Source organism: Giraffa tippelskirchi, chromosome 8 (genome assembly GCF_054371585.1).
Source record: "Giraffa tippelskirchi isolate mGirTip1 chromosome 8, T2T-mGirTip1v1.2.pri, whole genome shotgun sequence".
In the NCBI taxonomy this organism is placed as follows: Eukaryota; Metazoa; Chordata; class Mammalia; order Artiodactyla; family Giraffidae; genus Giraffa; species Giraffa tippelskirchi.
The window spans coordinates 72427764-72452281 of record NC_137282.1 but is presented as its reverse complement, the minus strand read 5'-3'; the positions used below and the strand labels follow the sequence as shown (position 1 = coordinate 72452281).

Here is a 24518-nt window from a genome sequence, read left to right as displayed (position 1 = left end):
GAGTTCACCAGGAACTTAGGGTCTCTCATTTCCAAACCAAGCATGATGGATAGGACTGCAAACTGGCTTAGGGAGCTGGGATCCTCACTTTTCTACTGGTCTCTGCTCACATACTGTGTTCTAGGCAAGTCTACCTCTTTCTGGGCTTTAGTTTTCAAATTATACCAAGAGGGCTCGGATAAAAATCTGCATAAGCGCGTGCACAGGCAAACGTGTTCTCTGACTCCAGCAATCATAGATGGGTTGTTGGCATGAGTGGACGGAGAAGGCCTGTGTTCCTGACATTAGCAGAGGCAGGTGAGAGTGCAGCAGGAGTGGCCAGGACACCTGTTCTGTCCCAGAACAAGCCAGAGGGCATGCGTGGGCCTGGGGACAGTGAGTGCACCTGTGCCCCGCCTCCTTGCACAGTCAGCGACACTGGACCAAGGGCTCTGCTCAGAAGGTGAGTGCTTTCTGATAGTTCCACCTGCAGCCTCTGAAAGGCTCACATTTTCTGGAGCCCTGAGGACAAAGATAATTCACATGGAAGTGGTTCCCAGCAAGTAAATGGAATGTGAAAGGGATATTTGCCACGTGTCAGTTCAATTTGGTTCAGTCGCTCAGTCGTGTGTACACTCAGCCTATTAAAACATGCCCCATGAGGTACCATACATTTTCCCTTTACAACTGAGTGAAATAAGCCCAAGGAACATAGCTGTATTTGAAAGCATATGTTGGTGATGGAAAACCCACAAATTAAAGGTTGCTGGGTCCTAGAATCTCTGATTGGAGGAAAATAAGCACGAAGAATCACTTGATATTTGAAAGCCTTTCAGTTCAGTTCAGTTCTGTCCCTCAGTCATGTCTGACTCTTTGCGACCCCATGGACTGCAGCACGCCAGGCCTCCCTGTCCATTGCCAACTCCTAGAGCTAACTCAAACTCATGTCCATTGAGTCAGTGATGCCACCCAACCATCTCATCCTCTGTCGTCCCCTTCTTCTCCCACCTTCAATCTTTCCCAGCATCAGGGGCTTTTCCAGTGAGTCAGTTCTTCACATCAGGTGGCCAAAGTATTGGAGTTTCGGCTTCACCGTCAGTCCTTCCAATGAATATTCAGGACTGATTTCCATTAGGATGGACTGGTTGGATCTCCTTGCAGTCCAAGGGACTCTCAAGAGTCTTCTCCAACACCACAGTTCAAAAGTATCAATTCTTTGGTGCTTAGCCTTCTTTATGGTCCAATTCTCACATCCATACATGATTCCGGGAAGAGACATAGCCTTGACTAGATGGACCTTTGTTGACAAAGTAATGTATCGGCTTTTTAATACGCAGTCTGGGTTGGTCATAACTTTTCTTCCAATGAGTAAGAGTCCTTTAATTTCATGGCTGCAATCACCATCTGCAGTGATTTTGGAGCCCCCCGAAAGTAAAGTCTGTCACTGTTTCCACTGTTTCCCCATCTATTTGCCATGAAGTGAGGGGACCAGATTCCATGATCATAGTTTTCTGAATCTTGAGCTTTAAGGCAACGTTTTCACTCTCCTCTTTCACTTTCATCAGTGGGCTCTTTAGTTCTTCTTCACTTTCTGCCATAAGAGTGGTGTCATCTGCATATCTGAGGTGATTGGTATTTCCCCCAGCAATCTTGATTCCAGCTTGTGCTTCATCTAGCCCAACGTTTCTCATGATGTACTCTGCATATAAGTTAATTCAGCAGGATGGCAATATACAGCCTTGACGTACTCCTTTTCCTATTTGGAACCAGGCTGTTGTTCCATGTCTGGTTCTAACTGTTGCTTCTTGACCTGCATACAGGTTTCTCAGGAGGCATGAAAGGTTATCTGGTATTTCCATCTCTTTCAGAATTTTCCACAGTTTGTTGTGATCCACACAGTCAAAGCTTTTAGCATCATCAAGGAGGCACAGGTAGATGTCTTTCTGGAGCTCTCTTGTTTTTTCTATGATCCAACGGATGTTGGAAGTTTGATCTCTGGTTTCTCTGCCTTTTCTAAATCCAGCTTGACCATCTGGAAGTTCTCAGTTTACATGCTGTTGAAGCCTAGCTTGGAGCATTACTTTGAGCATTACTTTGCTAGCATGTGAAATAAGTGCCATTGTGCAGTAGTTTGAACATTCTTTGGCATTGCCCTCTTTGGTATTGGAGTGAAAACGGACCTTTTCCAGTCCTGTGGCCACTGCTGAATTTTCCAAATTTGCTGGCATATTGAGTGCAGCACTTTCACAGCATCATCTTTTACGATTTGAAATAGCTCAACTGGAATTCCATCACCTCCACTAGCTTTGTTTGTAATGACTGGAATGCAAAAGAAGGAAGTCAAGAGATACCTGGAGTAACAGGCAGGTTTGGTCTCGGAGTACAAAATGAAGTAGGGCAAAGGCTAACAGAGTTTTGCTAAGAGAATGCACTGGTCATAGCAAACATCCTCTCCCAACAACACAAGAGACAATTCTACACATGGATGTCACCAGATGGTCAATATAAAAATCAGATTGATTCTATTTGCATCCAAAGATGGAGAAGCTCTATACAGTCAGCAAAAACAAGACCAGGAGTTGACTGTGGCTCAGATAATGAGCTCCTTATTGCAAAATTCAAACTTAAATTGAAGAAAGTGGGGAAAACCACTAGGCCATTCAGGTATGATGTAATCAAATCCCTTATGGTTATACAGTGGAAGTGACAAATAAATTCAAGGGATTTAGATCTGGTAGAGTGTCTGAAGAACTATGGATGGAAGTTCATAACATTTTACAGGAGGCAGTGACCAAAATCATCCTCAAGATAAAGAAATGGTTGTCAGATGAGGCCTTACACAGAGCTGAGAAAAGAAGAGAAATGAAAGGCAAAGGAGAAAAGGAAAGATATACTCATCTGAATGCAGAGTTCCAAAGAATAGCAAGGAGAGATAAGAAAATCTTAACTGAACAGTGCAAAGAAATAGGGGAAAACAATAGAACGGGCAAGACTAGAGATCTCTTTGAGAAAATTGGAGATCTCCACAATGTGATAGTTGCAGAGTTAAATTTTATTTGGGGCAAAATGAGGACTGCAGGCCAGGAGACAGCACCTCAGATAACTCTGAGAGACTGCTCCAGAGAGGCAGTGGGGGAAGGTCACTATATAAGATTTTGGTGAAGGGGAGTTCAATGCAATCAAGTACTTACTTTACGAAAGGTTTTCTGCTGGTCAGGAGGAGCGGATGTCACCATGATGAGATTTACTGATTTTCTGGATATGAAGAAGTGTAAGAATTAGGATCAAGATATCAGTTCCTGAAAATATCTGACTATTTAAAAGGCCTGTTCCACCAGTTTCCCTGGAGCACAGAGTACTTCCTTCTCTACCCTGAATTCCCCTCAGACTAAGTCTGCTATTCCTTCCAGAACAAAAACACAGGATCCTGGCCCCAACCAGCTGAGATGCATATCAAAGGAATGATTTCAGTGAGCCCAGACTCTTGCATCTTCCATTACATAGAAAAGTGCTAAATTCATTCACTTGAGATATCTGGTTTTCTTTTAATTAACAATAATCTTTGATGTTCTGACTACTTGCCCTTTGTTGCAAAACTTCTATATAACCTGGCTCCCCCCTCAGCTCAGAGCAGTCCTCTCAGGTTTTCTTGAGATGCTGCCTCCCTGTCTTGAAGTCCTAAAAATTCCTGCTAAAGAAAACATAACTCTCAACTTTTAGGTTGTGTGTAATTTTGAAGCCAGCACTTCACCCTCTAAAGGAATAAAATTATTTGTAATGCATGTAATATATACTTCTTAGGGGCTTCTGCGGTGGCTCGGATGGTAAAAAATCCACCTGTAAATGCAAAAGATTCTGTTTGATGCTGGGGTCAGGAAGATCCCCTGGAGAAGGAAATGGCAACCCACTACAGGATTCTTGCCTGGGAAATCTCATAGACAGGGGAGTCTGGTGGGCTACAGTCCACGGGATTGCAAAGAGTCAGACACAACTGACTGACATTTCAACAACATCTGCAACAACAGTGACATCTTCTTAGACTTGCTTATGTCCTACCTATCCCATTATCTATCCATGGAGAATGTTTTGTGTAGACCTGAGAAAATGTGTATTCTGGTTTCATTGGATGAAATGTTCTATATGTGTCTCTTATTTCAATTTGGTCTGAAGTTTGGTTTAATTCCAACATGTCATTCTTGATTTTCTGTTTGGATGACCTATCCATTGTTAACAGCGAGATGTTAAAACCCTGTACGTTTTTCCTAGAGATCTGTTATTATTTGCTTAAAATACTTAGGTGATCCAATGTTGTTTTAGATATTTGCATATGTATATGTATGTGTGTGTGTGTGTGTGTGTGTGTATGTATACTTTCTGATGTATTAACCCCTTTGTAATACAATGGCCTCCTTTGATGCTTGTTGTTGTTTTTTGCTTAAAGTCTATTTTGTCTGATAGAAGAATTACTATGCCCCCTTTCTTTCTGTTTTTATTCCTGTGAAATACCTTTATCTGTCCCCTCACTTTGAGCCTTTGTGTATCCTTAAAGCTGAAGTGAGTTTCTTGTAGACCGTATATAGTTGGGTCCTTTTTTTCTTTAATCATCTGTGTTTTTTTGTTGGTGAACCCAATCTATTTGCATTTAGACTGGGTATTGATATGTAAGAATGGAATCCTGCCATCTGAGTGATTGCTTTCTGGTTGTTTTTGCCTCCATTGATTCCTTTTCCCTTTGTTTCTGCCTACTTTTGTAAACTTGTGGCTTTTCATCGTGGTACTGTTTCCCCTTTCTGTATTTCTTGCATCTACTCTAAACTTTGACTGTGGTTACCATGAAGCTTACATTAAAATTTTATACCTAAAACAGTTTGTCTTGTGCTGATTGCAACCTCTCTTTATTAGCCAGTAAAGTGGCTGCTGCTAAGTCTCTTCAGTCGTGTCCGACTCTGCGACCCCATAGATGGTAGCCCACCAGGCTCCACCGTCCTTGGGATTCTCCAAGCAAGAACACTGGAGTGGGTTGCCATTTCCTTCTCCAATGCATGAAAGTGGAAAGTGAAAGGGAGTCGTTCCGACTCTTCACGATCCCATGGACTGCAGCCTACCAGCCCCCTCTGTCCATGGGATTTTCCAGGCAAGAGTACTGGAGTGGGGTGCCATTGCCTTCTCCGAGTAAAGTGGCTCCACCATTTAATTCTTCCTCTGTAATGTTTTGATGTCACAGTTTTCTCTTTTATGCTGTGTGTTTGTAAATAAAGTATATTAGCTGTAGTTACTTTTAATCATCTTTTCCTTGAACCTTTATACTTGAAGTTGTTAATATACCATTCTTCTAAGTAATTGGAATTAACTAAATCTGACGCTATATTTTTTACGTTACCTAGTGTGTTGTATACTTTTGTACGTGTTCATGTGTAACTTTGCATCTTTTTTTATTCTGTTTGAACTTCTTCAGCATTCTTTGCAAGGCAGGTCTGGTGGTGATGAACTTCCTCAACTTTTCTTTAGGAAAGCCTTCATTTTCCCTTCATATTTGAAGGGTAAATTTGGTGAATAGAGTTTTCCTTGTTGGCAATTTTTATTGCTCTGCCCTCTGAATATTTCATTTTACCCTCTCCTGGCCTGTAGTTTTCTTCTGAGAAATCCCCTGATGGCCTCGTGGGGTTTCCTGTGTCAGTTACAGTCATCCCTTTAAGTAAACCAGACATTCCTATTTTTAGATAGAAAAATTTAATCAAATTTTGTTACAACAGTAAGGAAAATTGTCGTGGTCTGGGCGCCGATTGGAAAAGAATTTCCCGACCTGAGACAAAATGAGAGGGAAATAAAGTTTATTAGAGTGGGAGACGCTATTAGAATAGCGGGCCAGCTCAAGAGAGAACCGACGTTGAACAGGGGTCCTTAGTCCACTTTTATACTCAGGGTACAGGGAGTGGGATGGGGGTCTTGCGGGTCATTTGCTGATTGGATGAGGCAGATATTCTGGGAGGCGCGGGGTGGAGAGTAAGGCAAATACCTTCTCCCTATAAGGTAGGAGGGGAGACAGGTTACACTGCTCAGGAGGACCTGAAACCCGTTAATAGTTACACCATGGGGGAGGGAAGGAGGATAAGTGTCTGGGTTTTCCTTTCCTGCATTCCGAGAACCTCCTTGGTTTTATCTGCTCTTCCGTCCTTGGGTCTCCACCTTCCTCCCTCTCTTTATTTTTAGGGCCAATTCTTTGGCCCCTGTTGATACCCTGTTCACGTTTAACTATCTCCCTATTTCCCTTCTCAGGCATTTGGGAACCCGGTCTCAGGGGGAAAGGGGCGATGACCATTCTGATTTCTTCAGGCTGTACAGGAGCATCGTGGGGCTCTGGGTTCCCTTTGCCTTTTCTCTGCCAGGGTGCACTTACGGAGGGAGATGAGAGGCCATGGAATGATAAGGTGGCTTGTTTCAGCATTGTCTGGGTGTTGGCCAGGGAATATTCTTGTCAAACTATCACTTGGAGATTTGTTGTATTCTAGGAGAAACAAACTTAACAAGACATTTAAAGATACATGGCCCAAATGTTAAGAGAAGTAGAAAAGCTCCTGAGGAGCTAGCCAGGAGTACCAGGACTAGACATTGGTTTGTGACATTAGTGTTTCTCTAGGTATGAAAAGATGCAAGAAGTTGGGCTCATAAAAATCTTTACCTGAAAACATCTGACTCTCTGAAGTCCGGTTCTTCTGGGTTTTTCCCAGAGCACAGAGTGCCTTGTTTCTGATCTCCACTGTGAACCCCTTCAAAGGGGTGTTGAAGGTCAGCAGCTTGCAGTGGTCGTGATGTAATCTTTGTAGAGACAGCTGGCAAGTGCCAACTTCCAGTCAGCAGGGTCCCTTCATAGCCATATATTTGACCATGCTTTGGGGGCATTTTATGGCCCTTGTGTCCCGGGTCTAATGAAGATTCCATTGACAGGCCACTCTGTGCAGTTACTAGGCCAGACCTTGCAAGTAGCAAGTCTCTGGACCATGCCTGTCTTACTAGTCTCTTGGTCCAGGAAAATATTCCCTCTTGTTGCTTCTTCCCATATCTAGAGTTACATTATTACAATCATTGATCTCATATGGAACTGCATATCAGCATTTATCATGTCAGTCACACATTTAATAACGTAAGAAACAATCTTGTGAAACAAGCATCATAGAAAATAATATAGCTAGCAGTTATTAGTAAGGTCACAAGCAAGAATTTAAGTCAAGAGCTTTCATTAGGTAGAGCCCAGTATAGCCCAGGTCATCTGACTTAGTTAAATGATTATAGCCAGATGTTAATCTCCTGGTTGTACATCATGGAGCATCTGACCTTCACCCAAAGATTGGTTACAGAGATAAGCTTTAGAAACAAACTTAGAGTGTCCTTTTTAATAACTTAATTAATTAAACCTTCTTGCAATATAACATAACAACAAGGAACTATCTCAGAAGTGAGTCGTAGTAAACACAGACCTTAACTAACAAAACTAGAACTTACTATTATGCAAAATATATATATATTTTCATTGTGAGGGCATTAACCCTGTAGCCAGGGAAGGCTTTAACCCATCAAATAAAAATGAGGTTTTTCAGGGAGCCGGGAAAATCTAAGCAGCCATCTTGGATTTCCCATAGCCCTGACTCTCTGATTTACAGCTACTGTTCATGCATTTTTAATTCCCCGATTTATGAGTAGACTGTTGCCATGTTTTAAGAACATCCGAATAGCAAAAGTCTAACAGTGAGGAGTTGTTTTTTTGTGGAAGCAGAATGAGCTTTTGCATGTACCATAATCTTTAAATAATGCTTACTTTCCCAAACTAACAAAAGATTTTCAAAACAACTTTAAATCACTTAAAGGCAAATAAATTCATAATCTGTTATTGAAAGACTCACTCTAAGAAAACTTTGTTCTCTTAACATAGAGAGTAGACTAAATTCCAGTCTTGTACCAGCTTACCAGATAACAACCAAAATGTGTTTATCGGTTAACCTTAGAAGACTTTTCCATAAATCTTGAAGTAGCAGGATTGTTGCAAAGGCATCAGAGTGAAACCACAGAAGACATGTTTAAAATCTGATTAAACTGCAATTAACAAAGTAGCCTGGTCATTGCTGTGATACGTAACACTTTAATATGATAACTAGAATTATAACTGACAACATTTTACCAGGACATATCAGATTTTCATGAATTTCACTTAATTTCTAGGATATCTATATTAGTACCATCAACCACACAATATAACCTGAGAAGATTTATCACTCCTCCAACAATACTTCCCATGTAATTTAACATGTCAAATGAACTCAGGTAGTTTAATATCTCTCTTTGGGATGTCTCAGGGACTCTCTGAAGCATCCCAAAGTTAGCTAGAAGTCAAATGATTTAAGAAGTGTTTTCAATAAACGTCAAAAGGGTTTATAACACTCAATCAGTTAGGATCATATAAGTCACTATGAAACAATTGTTACCCACTTAGCCAAAGTTAACAAAAGATTTCAAAGGTAAACACAAAACAGATCACTTCAGAGATGCTACTAAGTCACTTCAGTCGTGTTTGACTCTGTGCAACCCCATAGACGGCAGCTCACCAGGCTCCGCCGTCCCTAGGATTCTCCAGGCAAAAATACTGGAGTGGGTTGACATTTCCTTCTCCAGTGCATGAAAGGGAAAAGTGAAAGTGAAGTCACTCAGTCATGTCCGACTCTTAGCGACCCCATGGACTGTAGCCTACCAGGCTCCTCCGTCCATGGGATTTTCCAGGCAAGAGTACTGGAACTTAAAATCCATTATCAAAGGCAATTCAACAACTCAGGAAAACTTGTATTTGTGCACAAAACTCTTCCTTTGGGGTCCACTTTCCCTAAAACCTTCTTATCACATTCTGCACCCATTACTTTGCTCTCCCATCCTGAAACAGCCACCTGTAAGTCAGACCTATTTCCTTTTCCCTTCATAAAGTGCAGTTTCATTCCTCATACCTTCTTTACTGAAAACACACATCCTACTTTCCTTAAGCAACCAAGAACTGACCTTTATATTAGCATTCTATAGACTGGTGAACATAAATACCAGTGATAATTTCTAAAAAATATTCTAGAGGACATCTCAGAATGGCATCAAACATTATTCATTAATATTCCAAAATCTCTAATTTCTCTGAAAGAGGCAGTTAGTGTTTAGTAATGAATGTTTCAGAATCTTATTTTATTTGGAAAAGACCTAGCTATTCAATAAACTTCTGTCACTTACTTTAGCACACCCCTAGAAAATCAAGTTACCCCAATCTGGAGAGACTATTTTAGACAGACATCCCTAAAGTATAATTATTCTTAATAGTTTATCCAAAGCTCGTGTCTCATTTATCTTTTTAGGAGTTTTCTCACACACACCCCACCAGAGACACTTTCCTTGTTGACAAACTTGTAACAGATATAACAATATAACAATATTTACCTTATAATAAACCTAGGCACGATGAAAATATTATGCTTAATGTTAATGACTCTCAGACATGTCTCTATTAGATTAGCAAAGAAACATTAATACTAGATATTTAATATTGACTATTTTCCAGTTCACTTGAATCTGATATTCATTTAGGTTAATTTCTCTTGTGTTTAGAATTGTCTGATTTGTAGGTGCTTACTTTTCTTTAGGCCAATTAAATTAGAACTCATTTGCAACTTCAGTAACATTATTAAACACACACACACATACATACACACACACACACACACACACACACTGAGACATACATAAATCCAGACAGACAGGCAGAGATCTCATAGTTTTCCACTTGTTATTTAAAATGTCTCTTTGACACCCCCCTTTTTTTATGAAGTTCTAATTTGCTCAAGGTTGAGGTCTCAGGCAAAGGGGGCTGTGTATTTCAGGGACATGGAAAGGGTTAACTTCAAGATTTCCCCTAGGCCAGCTTTTTAACAAGCTAGTTGTTTTTAATTGCATATGCAAAAAGAACTGGTTTTGCAATTTCCAATAAAAAAATAATTTCACTTTAACCAGTTTTCTCCAGAGTTTGAAGAATATCATGGCTTTCCTGTGTCAAAAAGTCACCTTGCCTTTCTGTAGTCATAGTTTCATACCTAAATTATAGACCAAATAGTGCCCAAATTGACTCTGATATCAGGGGCAGATCAGCTGATAAAAATCTTGGATTGTCCCTCTGGTGGGAAGGGAGGTCTTTGTCTCATCAGAAGAATCTGAAGGGTTAAGGGAATTTGCAGGAGTCAGGAAGCTTGGTCTTTTCCCTCCCTGAGAAACTGGAGTAGTTAGAAGGGAATTCTTTAGGATGTTCAGGAGTGGGGGAAACTTGGTTCCCTCCCCACCTGAGAGACAAGCGCAGTTAGAAGGGGATCTTTAGAAGGTTGGGAGGGTTTTTGATCCTTCAGGCTTTTGAATATAGGAGAAAGACGTGGATGAAAGGGAACCTCAGAATCCTTTCCTAGAGATCCCGTGGGCATGAAAGGTCGAGTAGGGGTTGCCTAGGAAATCTGATGGAGAGAGACAGAGGGGGACAGGAGACAGGGAGGCAACAGGAAGACATGCGGCATGAGTCCCTGAAATCAGGATTCTGACGGAGGGCCATGAAGGACTGAACGTAAGGAAATTCTGAGTCCTTTCCCTGCTTTCGGCAAAAGCTAGTGTGCCATTCAGAGGCCATTTTGTTTGGGTCCCCCAATTTGTATTGGGGTCAGGCCATTTGCAGGGTCAACATTTTCCAGTTTCTGAGAATGTAGCCAAGGGGTGAGTCTGAGAGAGGCTCCCGGAATGTACCAGAGTCCACTCTTAGCCTACCTGCCGTAGAAAGGGGATACTGAGAGTCACCGGCTGACAGAAAGGCGTCCCTTTTGTCCCAGTGATCTCTCCTTGCGACTAAAGGCACAAAAATGGCCGACCGTCCCAACAGCTGCGACCGACAGTGAGAAGGGACCCCTGAAAAGCCTGAGGCTAAGGCACCAAGTGACCTGGGCAAAGACAGACAGATTCCATATTTTTCACAAGTGCACGGGGAACATTCTCCAAAATCGACCACATGTTGGGCCAGAAAATAAGTCTTCTATAAATAGACTCAAACCATACAAAGGAACTTTTTCCTGTCACAATCATGAAACTAAAAATTAGTAGTAGAAGGAAAAGTGGGAAAATCCACAAATATGTGAAGATTAAACACACTCTTAAATAACCAATAGGCTAAGAAATAATGAAAAAGGAACTTAGAAAATACCTGGAGACAAATAAAAATGCAAACACAACATACCAAAATGTATGGAATTCTGCATAAACATCACCAACAATGAAGTGTATAACTGTTAACTCATACATTAAAAAGGAAGCTCAAATAAGCAACCTATCTTTACACCTAAGGAGGAAAGGGAGATCAAACCAAACCCAAAGCTAGAAGAAGGAATGAAAATAGTAAAGATTAGCTCTCAGATAAATATAGAGAAGAGGAAAACCAAAGAAATCATTTTAAACAAGTTACTTCAAACAGGTTAACAAAAGTGACAAATCTTTATCTATATTGACTAAGAAAAAATACAGCTAAAATCAGTAACAAAAGAGGAAATACAACTGCTGATATGACAAAATAAAATAACAAGGGAGTACTCTGAAGAGCTGAATGCTATAAAATTGGATAACCTAGATGAAATTCTGTTATTTAAGCCTCAGTCTGTGGTATTTTATTCTGGCAACCCTAGCAAGCTAGCATAGCTTTATCCTCTTTCTTGTAAATAAAAGTTATGAAAATAATGCCAAAACATGTAAAGTATATAAAGTATCTGAAAGGAGGAAAAAAGAAAAGGACTCACTACCTAGGGTGTTGAGAAAAATCTCTTCCTTTGTTTCTTACCACAGCTAAAATAAAAAAGTCAAAACCACCATAAAAGACTTATGGATAGACATTTTAGAGAAGCCAAATAATAGTCGCAGTAAAACAAACCAGAAATTCATTCAGATGGTAAAAACAGTAAAATAGTAAAATAAAAATCATAAAATGCATTTATTCTTTGCATGTTTTAAAAAATTCAATTTATTAAAAATTCCAAACAGGTTATAATACAGATACATGATTCAAGATACTGAAAATATGCTTTGCATTAATTTGTGCCTCCTATCAGTTAGTCTGTTTGTCCAGGGGCATCTGCCTTCCACAGGGAGTATTTTGTTTCTTAGGGGTCCTTCTAGAGTGCCTGACAAGCAAATATGAAAATATATTTCTCCTTCATGCCCTAATTAAAAACACAAAGAGTGGTATATTAAGCATGGTGTTTTGTTACATGTTGCTTTTATTTATTTGACAATACCTCGGAAATTGTCCTCTATCAGGACATAATTTCCTGCACAGCAGTACAGTGAATGGATGATGTCCTATTATAATACACTTTGCCCACACACACTGGGCTGAACACTGATATTCAACAATCTATTTATATTATGAACAATGCTGTGATGTATAACTTTGACCTGTGTTATTCTGCTGCTAGCAAATGTGTAGGATATATTGCTAAAGGATTTGTAACCTGCAGTATTTGTGACAGAGAGAGTATTTGATAAGATGTTATCAGTAAGATCCTTCTGAGCCAGCAATGAGCCTTTCTCTTTAAACTGCAACTTCTCTATCACACCACTCCCCCACCCATGTTTAAAACTGCTTTCCGATGTTTTCTAACCTTCAGAAACCCTCTATAATCTTTCCTTTCATCAGCACTGCCCTTTATTCTCAGTGCAGTTACAACCTCACCTGGTACATCCTTGTTGTCTCCACTTTTCTCTGTGTCCATCATTGCTCAGCTCACTCCGTTAGAGCTGGAGCCAACGAGGCCAGATAACTCCTTGAGTGTAGAGAAATGGGTCATGGATGATCTGAACCAGGGAGCCTGGAGCCCAGGAGAGAGGGAGGGTCCCTAAGGGATGTAACTGGGGAGAGGGAAAGGTGTAAGGGGTTTGACCCATGGTAGTTATTCAGGTGAAGATTCTACAGAGCCCAGACATGGGAGCAGGAGTCTTGGTTGGAGATACATACTTGGGAATTTGTACCCAAATATCACAGCTGAAACGGAAGGAGGGGACTCCAAAGGGAAGATCGTGTGAGTGAGTCTGCTGTGAACCTGCTGCGAGTGCCAGGGAGAGACACACACGGGGACAGGACGCAGCAGAGAGGCAAGAAGGCAGGAGCAAGCATTCCGAAAGGAAGGAGAGAGCGTCATGGCAACAAGGACGCGTCATAGAAGCATGTGCCACAGAGGGTGGAGGCAAATGGAAAAGGGGATTAGAAGTCATTAATAAATCCTGGCAAGTTTTTCCATGAGAGGCTAAGGGCAAAATCAGACCATAGGATGCAATGAAAGACAGATAAAAATCGGTAGGTAAAACCCATTCATGTTCAAATTGAGATTTTGTTAAAATGCTCTTTTAAGGAACATAGAGATACAATCTCAGATGGGAGGACGTTGAAGTTTCGGTGATGGCTGACAGAATGATTCCCTGCCTAAAAAGAAATCCCAACAGCAACAATTCTGTGCAGAGGCGAGCAGAGAGCCCATGACACCGGTGGACAGAGGTGATAGGAGACACGTGGACAGGCTGGTGACTGGAGGTATTCAGGGAAGGGGGAGTTCTTGCAGACTACTCGTGCCAGTGTGCAGATAACATCAAGGGGGAGCTATTTTGCTCTTAGGAATTACTTAACCTGAAAAAAAAATTACTTAAACTGAATTTTAAATTAGCACCATATAAAGTGCAATGGCTCGGGTGGTAAAGAATCTGCCTGTAATGCAGGAGGCATGGGTTTGATCTCTGGATTGGAAAGATCCCCTGGAGAAGGGAATGGCTACCGACTCCAGTATTCTTGCCTGGAGAATCCCATGGACAGAGGAGCCTGGTGGGCTACAGTCCATGGGAAAGCATGATAGGGATAATCTCAGCAATGTGGGGAGGTGTGCTGTATGCTGGGTAGCTACCCTTCACCAGGACAAAGCCTGCCGGCTTTGGATCAACCCTTTTTGTCTCTGAACTTTTCTTGCATTTTAGTGTCTTTCTCTTTTATAATTTAAAAGTCACATTCCTTAAACTGTCCAAGCAGTTTTCCTGGTGGCTTTCTCCCATGGAAGTAGGATTTCTAGGCATGGGTTCTATGTATCCTTTCTACATAAGCTTCATAAAAAGCCCAACTTTTTTTTTTTTTTGAGGCAACAGTTCTGCAAACTATAGGAATAAATTCATTTTGGTTCATACTGGCCAAGACTAGAAAAATTGCTCTTCAGTCTCCTGAGTTTAAAATAGGCTCTCGGGTACCATCAAGGTCCCTGCTGATCTCAGATCCTGTGACCTTGCTGGTGCCTTGACTACTGCATACACTCTGACTGACTACCAGGGCCCTGTGTCATCCATCTGTGTGGGCACGGGACATCTAATGTGCTGCATTTATGTGAGAAGCATTTGGAGCAGGATCAAATCCTGGGATCACAGACTGCCAGCGCTGAGCTGGGCTCTGACTCCCCCACCCCACCCTCCTTCCCATCATCATGTGTGCGCTCACTCATGGCAATGGGGCCTCCACGTGTTTTCACCCTCCAAGCTGACCCACATCTCAGGGCCTTTGTACTTGCTCTTCCTTCTGCCTAAAGCTTATAATGGCTGCTATTTTCTGCTCATCTGGATGGCAGCTCAGATATTAACCTTTCAGATGAGCACTCTTGGACTACCCCATCTAATGCTGGTGCTTCCCCATTACCATAAAGAAGCAGGAGTACATCCATCATAAGTCCCCTGGTAGGTATCACAGTCCCACAGGGCTGACATGCTCATCAAATACAGAGGAAGTTTAATTTGGGGTGAAATCTAGTTGACACCTTCAGAGACATTGATGAAATACTACATGGATTTCTGTCCTATTAAATATTATTGGCAGAAACATTCATTTCATAATATTTGTATTGTTGTTGGTCATTTAGTCACTAAGTCATGTCCGGCTCTTGTGAGCCCATGGAGTGTAGCCTGCCAGGCCCCTCTGTCCATGGGATTCTCCAGGCAAGCATACTGGAGTGAGTTGCCATTTCCTGTTCCAGGGGGTTTTCCTCACCTGGGAAATGAACCCAGGTCTCCTGCACTGCAGTCAGATTCTTTACCAACTGAGCTACGAGGGAAGAACCAAATTTTGTCTAGGAACGTATTTGTCTTTAAGGAAGAATAATTGAACTAATTACATTCTTCATTGAATAAACTTGTGCGCCCACTCAAAACATATTCTGACATTTAGTTGATGCTCTCCATCTTCTAAAAAGATAAGAAATATAATCTTTTTTTTTTTCCATTTCACCCGCTCATCTCCAGGTTTCCCGTTTTCCCAGAAGGCTGTGCTTCCTCTGAGTACAAGTCGCACCTGCTCGCTTGTCTCCGTAAGAGAGCTCAGGCTCTCATCAAAGAAATGAATCATAAACTTGACTACAAACTGATCTTTACGTATTTCACAAAGACCCATGTTAACAAACGGGTATCTGGGAAACACTTGTGCAAAATTCACATGTAATAAAAAATTTGAGATCAGCATTACTTAATATAAAAGCAGGGCATTTGGAAGTATAGCCATTAAGAGAAAGTAGGTAGGTAAATTCTAGTACAAGCAGAGAAGAAAATCGGCAATTTGCGTTTTGGTTATTAATGTTTTTTAAATGAGATAAATCTGCAGGTACTTGGAAAGAAGTTGAGGATGAACTATTCAATGAAAACAAGACGTTGTAGAACTCCCAATGGTGTTATTTTTCAAAAAATAGAATGTTCATCATTTAAAGAAATTTGGATGGAAAGGCAAAGGAATTAGAATTTCTCAATCAATTACAAAAAGCAAAAATCAAGTCTTCATTGTAACCTAGTCTCTGGAGTCAGAAAGGTGAACGTCTCTAGAAATAAAGATGGGCCACACCTCCTACTTTTCTGCCTCCTCTGACTACAGCCTCCAGGCTGGCAACTGGCATTCCAGCCCCTAAGTGTCTCTGCTCTACCTGGACCCAGAGCCCAGTGGGGTGGGAGGCAATCTCGACTCTACAGACCTGGGCTCGGGCCCCCTTCCTCATCCTTGGTGTCCCTTCCCCCCGACCCGCCATTCACTCAGCTCCCTCATCATCCCCCCAGGGGCTGCAAGCCCCACCCCGCATGGGTGCAGTCTTCTCTCCATGAGTCTTGAGCTGTTTTCCCACAGGAAGAACAATCTTTCCCACAGCAGGGGCCAACCAAGGGGACAACAGAACTTTGGCTGATGGACACATGGTACCCACTTTCTCCTCACATCTGATGGCAATACCTGATGAGAGTGGAGATGATACAGGCACGACCTCCTGACGCCAAGTTTAGTATAAACTTCAGTCATGCAGAGTTGTGGATATTGCATCAAGACTGACTTTTTAATGAGAATATTCCTGGATAAGTAGTAAATAACATATAATATGTAGTTTTTATTTGAATCTTGTTCTGTACCAAGCACTTACCTATTAGATCTTTCAATCACTCTACTCTCTCAGGAGGTAATGAACCTTACTCACACATGAAAATTGTGAGGTTCAAAAGGGGGCATAATTTGTCCATCGTCAAAGCTGGTAAAGGGCAGAACATGGCTATGGCTTACCTTGTATTTAGTCTGTAGATTTAATTAAAATTGATGTGGAGCAGAGTATATTTATAAACTCACAAGTAAAAACTTTATAATCATCAGTCAGTAAGTAGGAATTTACCATGTGTTGTTGGAGAACGTCCATGTTATTTCACCCCACCTCTCATGTGATGTTCCTTCATTCATGAAAGTCATTGTGTATTCAAAGTGTGTACATCTCTGATAAATCTGAAAGGCAAATGCCAAGTCAGCCCAAAGAAATATCAGACTTGAATTCAAACAGGCTTGTGATTTTGATACATACAGCTGCCCTTTCCTAGCACCGTCATCCTAAACCATCAGCTCTGGACATTTGGGGGCATGGAGTGACCTGGACCAGAATGTCCAGCATGCTTTTAGGAATCGGTGACCTTTAAAGTGTGACTGTGAACTTTATCCAAAGAGAATGGCCTTGCCAGGCCCTTCCCAGAGGAAGCTGCATAAGGATGCGATGCTAGAGAACAGCAGCCATCTGTTCATCTGTTCCCTGTGGGTGAGACTGTCAGCATTTATTTACTTACTAGAAAATCACCTAGAAGAGCTTCCCCAGAGCTCACTCCCCTTCCTACCCAGACACACACACACACTCCTAAGGCACTTACAGCATGGAGGAAGAGATTCTGTTCATTTGGCTATTTCATCTTGAGCATGTCAAGAGATTGTAGGCTTTCTGAAAACAATCGTATGTCTTTCTTACTGTTCCATATAGAACACTCAGAGCAGTGCTGGGCACTCATTTCATGAGGGCATTAAATGGATAGTTATTTGTATTAAGTGTTTTCTAAAAACTATTCTGCTGGAATGTAACCGTATACAGTTAAACAGAGCAGACATTATCCCTTTAAACTACAATTCATGGAGTTGGGACTGAGTTATGTTACTGGATATTTTTTGAAAATAAAGTTCAATCCACTATAGAATAGGTGATTCACAGTGGTCAGAGGAAGTGGGGAAAGGGGATTCTGTCACCCTCCTCGGGCCTGGATGTGAGCATCAGTAGACACTTCCTGGACTTGTGAGCCCAGCATCAGTGTCCTCCCTGCTCTGGGGAAGGGCTGGTGGTGCGCCCAGGGCTCAGGACGTCTTTTCCTGCACTGCTCTTTACTGTTCACCTTGCCTCTGCCTCATGATTGGAACTTGAAGACCACACACAGGTCTCAACACAGAACTCCACATCCATGTGCATTTTCCCACAGAGGGTTTTTGACTCTACATAGATTGATTTCCTGGCTGAACCAGGAGAATAGCTGTGGAGGGCAGAATGGATTCTCAGAGTCCCAGGTCCAGGTGGGGTCCAGGCTCCTGGGTTCTGTGTGGAGAGGAGACTGCTCAGGGAGAAACAGGTCCAGTCACATCAGCCACAGAATCTCTTCAGGGAAAGGTCTTCTGACATCTTGTCAGGCCAATGCAGAAATTTCCCTCTGATAGTGTCCTAACTCTTTGAACATATTAATTTTGATTCCTCTTTGTATACATTCCTTGGCTTCAGAGAAAGTTCTTTCTATTATTATTGGAGCTAAACTTTCAAGTAGCCATATTTATTTCAGTCTCTCCCCTTTATTGGCTTTCCTTGATGTTAAACCCTCATTTTATTTTTCTTTCATTTTACCCTTAAAAATATTCTACATCATCAATGTTCCATATTGTATATCTAATCACTATTATATTCTCCCATTTCTCTGTGTTAAAAGCTGATACTTAACACATATGTACCTTAGCTTTGCAAACATTTCCAAAATGTTTCTTCCCCTAAGTCACTCTACTTATTTCTTTTCCCTCTTTTTTCAGACATGAACAGTGGACCTAGAAAGCATAGAAGGATACCCACACAGGATACCTTCAGGAAGGGCCCATTTATCTGCAGATCAGTGGTAAGTTTCTTGAGGATGAAATCTGCTCATCACATTAGCGACCTGGTAATGGGTTGAGTTAGGGATTCAGCACAATCTTCTGGAGAAAAATAAGCCTGAGCATAAATGCCATCCCAGTAAAAAGCTTTGAATAGTAGAAGTTTTGGAATAATATTGTCTTGAAGCCAAACTGTAACTTCAGCTTTAATGAAAGAGTAATTGCCTCAGTATAGCTTGTATATATAATGTTTGAAAACTAAAGAAGACTTAAAACTCATTTAGAATGTTATGCAGGTGAGAGACTACAAAAGAGAAAATCCTTATGAATTCAGCAAAGTGATACCACATGAAAATAAGACAAACATGGAGAGTTTCAAAAGGAGACCATCACAGAGAGAGCAGACCACTGTCAGTATGTAGAGAACTAGTACATGGGTGTGTGTGGGCAGTCTTCCACAGCCTCGCCTCTCCTCGCATATTAGCAGAGACTTCATATTGGAAAAGAGGCCATTGAATGGAATGCATATGAGGAAGATTTCACATAACAACGTCAACTCCACATATATTAACTCATGCAAAGAGAACCCCACTAAATGTTATGAATGTGGGAAAGAATTCAAGTAGAGCACTTGCCTTTATGTGCACCAAAAATTCAGACAAGAGAAAAACTCTATGCCTGTTGCCAAGTTGGAAGAGCCTTTGGCCATTCTTTATTCATGTTTTAATAAACAGAAGCTGAATTTAACTACAGAGAGATCATTTAGAAACTATCTATATGGGAAAGCTTTAGTCAATGCTCTAAACTTAGACAATATGAGAGAACTCACCCTGGAGAGACCCCCATAAATGTTGTGAAGGAGGGAAAGACTATGAAAGAGCTTTGAGTGAATCTTCATTCCTTCAAAGTTATGGACTCATTCATGCTGGAGACAAACCATATGAGTGTCATCTATGTGCAAAAGCATTAGACGAAGACATGACCTTAGTCATCATGTCAAAATTCTGAATGGAGAAGAATCCTTAGATAACCCTCTCACATTTATATGCACAGAGAATGCAGGAAGAGACACCCTATGAGGTAGACCCTCCAGCCAGTTTTCTTTCTTAAACCACCAGGAAAGTCATGTGAAAATAAACCCTAGCCCTGTCATCATGGTGGAAGAACCTTCCGTGGGAGCTCCAGCCTTAGCACACACAGAGAACTCAGAGTGGGCATTAATTCAATTACTTTTGTTACTTAAAATTTTTCATTTATTATCTCCTTCATAAATTTTAAAAAGTATAAATTAATTTCATCTTTAAGCAAGGAGAATTGTGTGTACCCAGACAGGAATATTCCAAGACCTGAATAAGGCAGTACTTCATCTCCTACATTAGAATTTTGCAGCCAAAGGATTTTTTCCCCAGAGGAACAGAGAGATATCTTGGAACCTAGAAGGTGGAAGATTATCACAGACATGGAAAGTCCCATTTCTAGAGTCTGTTAGAACAACAGGGGTAAATGTACTGACTCAAGGAAAACACTGCCCCTTAGAGATCCATCTGTAAGTCTACCTCCAAAGGTCTACTCTTTACCCTAGATAAAGTGGCCCAGCAGCCACTTCACTCCCACCTCATGTCCTCACATCTCCTTCTCCAACTGTGACTCTTAACTCCCTCTCTCACTTCCAAGGACCCTTGTGACTATATCACACCCACACAGGTAACCCAAGAGGGTCACCCCATGTCAAGATCCTTAATCGAATCATACCCACACTGGTCCCTTCTGCCATGTGACTTAACATCTTCATAAGCCTTGGGGATTAGCACTTGGACACCCTTGAGGAGCCATTTTTCTGCTGACCACATTACCTCTCTGTGCTACTTGAAAGAATATTATTTTACACAATTGAAAGCTTTCTTCACAACAGCACAGAATATAGTCAACTCCTAAAATATGAGCCACAAATAATAAAACAATGGGGGGCAATCAGGGTAGGTCATGATAGATGGATCTAGAACAATGTTTTGCTAATTTTTCACCAACAAGAAGCAAGGACAGCCCATTATGTGGATAACACCCTGTCAAGGAAGCTCCTTGGCGGAGAAGGTAGAGGGGGGCAGGTGGGGTCTGCACTGCCAGGGGTGGGTCAGAAAAGGACCCCGGGGAACACAGGCACAGAATCCAGTGGACAGTGAGACCTGCTGTGGGGTTTAGGCAGGAGGAGCCCCAGACGTTATGATGGGAGGGCAGGATATGGCTGTGGGTGTGGGTGTCCCTGAGACACCGAGGCCGCTCACTTCAATTATTGGTGCAGGTTCTCCACTCTCTCCAACACTTAGTCTCACCCTGATGGCCTCACTAGAGTCCATTCAACACAAAACACAACGCAGCAGTGAGTTGGGACTACAGTGGAAAATCCTGCTCACCGGGGCAAAGAAGGATATGGAAACAGAGGTGCTGAGGGCGGTAAAGTTGCTCTCATTTGGGGGCCGGGAGAGGGGAGGGGATGGGACAGGGACACAAGCCGGCAGCCTGGGGCCTCCTTTCCCGACGGTGCGCCCCCCACCCTCCAACCCACCCTGTCTCTGAAGGCCCCACGGGCAGTCCCTGGGGTGGCTTTTGGAAGGTCCGAAAGGCTCCCAGCTTGGCGGGTCTGGGTTCCTGAGGTGGGAGCCAGGGCAGCCTGAGGTCAGAGAGGACAGGAGAGAAGGTGGGGGCTCCAAGCTCTGAAGCCTCAGGGTCAGACGGCCGCCAGCCTCCTGGGCGAGGAGCGCTGAGAACACGGGGCGTGGTGGCTTCTTTAATGTCGGGGCTCAGTCTCCCCTGGAGCTGGGGCTATACATCCGGACATGTCTTGGGGTGGAAGGCTTATGGAGACTGGGGCACAGCTGCTGGTTTTGAGGTGTTGGGACCAGGATCTTTACAGCTCCTGATCCCCACTGTCACAGAGGGCCCTGGAGCTGTCACCCTGGGTGACTCACCCTCCCAAGCCAACCCCCTTCCTTCTGTCCCCACAGCCCAGGGCCCCTAGTCAGACTGTGTGTATGTGTGTCTGTGTGTGTGTCTGTGTGTGAGCGCTCGTGTGTGAGTGAGTCCATGCGTTCTCCTGCGAGGATGGGGATGGGGCTGGGGCTGGGTCTGGGGCTGGGCCGCGCCGAGGATTGCCTGAGGTGTGCCAAGGGAGCCCCAGACAGAGACCCCCGACAGTCGTCTGGTTTCCTGGAAGCCAAATGCAGAGGGGCTTGCAGGCCGCGCGGAAGCAACCCAGGTCTGCAGCGGAAGTCAGGCCCCTGGCCATCCACCCAGGGAGGGGCTGGGGCTGCGGGGGCCCAAGAGTTGGGACGCCGTGGGGGCTGGGGGCAAAAGGAGAGGGGAGGCAAAAAGCCTATAGCACCCGGTATTCCAGGGCAGTCTCCCATCCAAGTACTAACCAGGCCTGGCCCTGCTTAGCTTCCGAGATCAGAAGAGATCAGGCGCGTTCAGGGTGGTATGGCCGTAGATAGAGGCGGCTGCCGCCAGGCGCCCTAAAAGCCCTGTGCTGCGCCTCCCATTGGCTCTGACCTGTGGGTCAGGCCAGCCGGCCGCAGCTCTCCATGGAGCGCGCGCTGCACTTGAGCCTTACGCCCCGCGACCGGACTCTGGCCGGCCGATGCCGCCCCGCCCCCGCACACCGCCACCCCTGGCCAGCAGCCGCCTGGCCCGGCGCGGGGGCCCAGAGGGCTTCCGGGACCACGAGAGGCCGGGCGTGCGTGCCGACGGGGTGGGGGGATGGGGCTAGGGACGCAGAGGTCTTGGCGCCCCCCCACCCCTCTGTCACATTCGCTGCTCAGGGCCACATGGCCCCGGAGGTGTCTGGCTTCGGTGCCGCCGCTGCCCGCGGCCCGCGGTCCTCTGAGCCTCCTGCAGGCCTAAGCACAGCCCAACCAGGGCCCTGAGCGCCCATCCTGCCGGGCATCTGCCAGGGCGTGGTCGACCAGAGCCCATCAACCCCACCCCTTCGCCCTACCCGAGGCCCCCCTTGCCCACTCTGTGGGGCTGTCTTTCCTGCCTCCAAGGAAGATAGCGTCCCCAGCCGCCTGTGATCTGAGGGTCACCCCCAGCTGGGAAGCCCTGGCTGGGAGATCATTTTGCAGTGGCACTGGCCCCTGGGGCCCCGCGCCCAGGGAGGTCTCCTACACTCCCAGGGAACATCCCATTTGCTCTGCAGGAAGGAGAGAGCTCCCGAGCCAAGGCCTGTCTGCACCGTGCTCTGCTCCTGCGGGCAGAACACCCTGGGTGCCCACCTGGAGCCCGGACCTAGGGGCCCAAACTGGCATTTTTCGCCCCGGGAGCCCTAAGGCGGGGCGGCCCAGTAACTGCTTGCAAAGGCCTCCCGTGGCTGTTTGCTTCCTTCTGCCAGAGCTAGCTCCCTGCTGCAGCCTTTGGCAAGCCAGGGGCGAGCCCGCCACCCCTCCCCGGGAGCCAGTGGGAGGGGCCAGGTGCCCTCCGCCAGGTGACCCCAGCGTGGCACCCGGCCCCCTCAGATGCATTCCCGCAGCCTCCTTCACCATGGGCAGGACCGCGCTGACCTAGGAATGTGTTTGCAAGGCTCCCAGAGTGCAGGCAGGCAAAGGACCCTGACTCGGGTTTGAGGCCCTGGAAGCAGGCATGGAGGTCTGGTGTCTGAGGAGCCCCACCCGTGCTGTCCGATAGAGTCCTGAAAACTCACTCTTTGGGGCTGCCTTTCCTGCCTCCAAGGAAGATATCGTCCCCAGCTGCCTTCAGGCTGAGAGTCACCCCCAGCTGGGAAGTGCTGGCTGGGAGGTCATTTTTCAGTAGCAATGACCCCTGGGGCCCCTCGACCAAGGAGGGCTCCCAAACTCTCAGAGAATGTAAAGGCAACCTCCACACAGCTGTTTCTTCATGTTTGCTCTGCAGGAGAGAGCTTGCAAGACTATGCCTGTCTGCACCTTGCTCGGATCTTGCGGGGAGAACACTGTAATAATCCTTATGCCAGAGAGTCATATTTTGGGGCTGCATATTCTAGTCGCCTTAACATGGATGTACTCCACCTTGCATTCTTCTATTGAAGGATATCCCGATTTCATCAAGTTTTTAGTTATTATGTATAGGGCTGCTGTGCATAATTGCATCCTTGTTTGAATTTACAGATAGATTTTCAAAGCAGTTGACTAAATACTGAAACCGTGATTGTTGGATACCAAGGTGAAACTTGTTTAGCTTTGGAAAAAACTGCCCAGCTGTCTTACAGAGTGACTATTGTGCATCCCAGGAGTGAGGGGCCGTTCCTGTTGTTCCTCACCCTCCAGCAGTGGGTAGTGGCATATGTATAGAGCTTAACAGAGTTCACAGGTGTGATGTGAATGGTGTGGGCCTAACAGAAGCCAAAGATATTAAGAAGAGGTGGCAAAAATACACAGACGAACTCTACAGAAAGATCTTCAGGACCCAGATAACCATGATGGAGTGATCACTCACCTAGAGCCAGACATCCTGGAATGTGGAGTTAAGTGGGCCTTCGGAAGCATCACCATGAACAAAGCTAGTGGAGGTGATGGGATTCCAGCTGAGCTATTTCAAATCCTCAAAGATGATGCTGTAAAAGTGCTGTACTCAATATACCAGCAAATTTGGAAAACTCAGCAGTGGCTACAGGACTGGAAAAGGTCAGTTTTCATTCCAACCGCAAAGAAAGGCCATGCCAAAGAATGTTCAAACTACCACACGGTTGCGCTCATCTCAGATGCTAGCAAAGTAATGCTCAAAATTCTCCAAGCCAGGCTTCAACAGTATGTGAACTGTGAACTTCCAGATGTTCAAGCTGGATTTAGAAAAGGCAGAGGAATCAGAGATCAAATTGCCAACATCTGTTGGATCATGAAAAAAGCAAAAGAGTTCCAGAAAAACATCTAGTTTTGCTTTATTGATCTTAGTCATCTGACCAGGCATCGAACTCACATCTTTTGAATTGGAAGGCAGACTCTTAACCACTGGGCCACCAGGGAAGTTCCAAGATTTATTTTTTAAGTAT

General features: G+C 44.0%; 3 long non-coding RNA genes and 1 pseudogene across 3 annotated transcripts; 2 read left to right on the top strand and 2 right to left on the bottom strand.

Annotated features, from left to right (window-relative positions):
- Nucleotides 1–12009: 12009 nt before the first annotated feature.
- On the bottom strand, nucleotides 12010–13129 carry LOC145518920 (uncharacterized). Its single transcript, XR_014063458.1, has 3 exons — nucleotides 13034–13129; nucleotides 12752–12842; nucleotides 12010–12239 (listed from the first exon to the last, which is right to left on the bottom strand). It is a non-coding gene; the product is annotated as an uncharacterized LOC145518920 (long non-coding RNA).
- Nucleotides 13130–13234: 105 nt separating this feature from the next.
- On the top strand, nucleotides 13235–15935 carry LOC145518919 (uncharacterized). Its single transcript, XR_014063457.1, has 3 exons — nucleotides 13235–13302; nucleotides 13428–13606; nucleotides 15343–15935. It is a non-coding gene; the product is annotated as an uncharacterized LOC145518919 (long non-coding RNA).
- A 293-nt stretch (nucleotides 15936–16228) lies between these two features.
- LOC145518921 (uncharacterized) lies at nucleotides 16229–19784 on the top strand. The gene is made up of 3 exons (XR_014063459.1): nucleotides 16229–16333; nucleotides 18443–18525; nucleotides 18799–19784. It is a non-coding gene; the product is annotated as an uncharacterized LOC145518921 (long non-coding RNA).
- A 2085-nt stretch (nucleotides 19785–21869) lies between these two features.
- On the bottom strand, nucleotides 21870–21988 carry LOC145519163 (5S ribosomal RNA; annotated as a pseudogene).
- Between the last annotated feature and the right edge of the window lie 2530 nt (nucleotides 21989–24518).